This window comes from Sprattus sprattus (genome assembly GCF_963457725.1).
Source record: "Sprattus sprattus genome assembly, contig: scaffold_126, whole genome shotgun sequence".
Taxonomy (NCBI): domain Eukaryota; kingdom Metazoa; phylum Chordata; class Actinopteri; order Clupeiformes; family Clupeidae; genus Sprattus; species Sprattus sprattus.
In genome coordinates, this window is record NW_027666717.1 from 65001 (window position 1) to 66453 (window position 1453).

A 1453-nucleotide genomic window follows, 5' to 3' on the forward strand; every position below is an offset into this window, starting at 1 on the left:
TCTCTCACACACACACACAATCACTCTTTCTCTCTCACACACACAAACACTCATACACAATCACTCTCTCTCACACACACACACAATCACTCTCTCTCTCACACACACACACACACACAATCACTCTCTCTCTCTCACACACACTCACATACAATAACTCTCTCACACACACACACACACAATCACTCTCTCTCTCTCACACACACACACAAAATCACGCTCTCTCTCTCTCATATACACACACTCACACAATCAATCTCACACACACACACAATCACTCTCTCTCTCTCTCACACACTCACATACAATAACTCTCTCACACACACACACACACAATCACTCTATCTCTCTCTCACACACACTCACACACAATAAATCTCTCTCTTTCTCTCTCTCACACACACACACACACACATGTGCATGTGTGTGTGTGTGTGTGTGTGTGTGTGTGTGTGTGTGTGTGCGTGTGTGTGTGTGTGTGTGCAGAGGTTAAATTGGGCCGGGGCGTTCCGGGGCGGTGCCCCGGCACATAAGCGGCCAGGTCTGGAGTTCTGCAAAGCAGATCCAGCAGCTCCTGCCTAGTCCATTCACAAGCAATGTTGTCCTACTCATTTACAACTTTTCCATTGCAAATCTTTGTTGTTTTAAAAAACAATTCTAAATAATGGTAGGGAAAGGCTGGCCTAGACATCTGGAGCAAGTTTGAGAAGTAGGCATATCGCGAACGAAACTTGCGCAGAAGCTCCTCCTCCCAGATCAGACAACACAACGTCAATTCGGTCATCATCAGACATATCGTAGTAGACAGGTGAATGGCGAGGTAAGAGAAACAATATTAAAGGTGCACGGTATTTTGAAAGAGGTCGATCATCACCAATAGGCTAATATCATTAGATATGGGCTTGCATTTTCATTAAGCAGGAACAATTAACCTATGCAGGGATAGCCTGCTACTGGTGTGACAACTCGCAAGCGCTAGTTAAAAAGAACAAGGCTGCTAATTCTAAATGATTTAGCAAGTAGTCTATGCGATCTCCGAATCACATTTCTCATTCCTTGCTGGATGAATTTCAAACTTATTTGTATCTATGAATCAGCTCTTAATGTGACCTCATCAAACACACTCAAAATCTACAGAGTACATATTAAGCAACATATAAAAAATGCTGGAGTTGTTGGCTGATAGCTTCACTGCTTGTGGGTGGTTGCTCATCATCTGAATCTTCCTCCTGGCTATGCGTTGGTCCTTGAACATACACTATTCACAAAAAGTTAGGGATATCTGGCTTTCAGGTGAGTAGTGTATTTTAGCATTGACCCTGTGAATATTTTTTAAATAAAAAAAATGTGATCAGAGAAAAGTAACCTAACAAATTCTTTCCATTTCCCACCACTTGTTTGTCATGTCATCCATTCATATGGATGTGAATCAATCAATACTAATACAACTTTA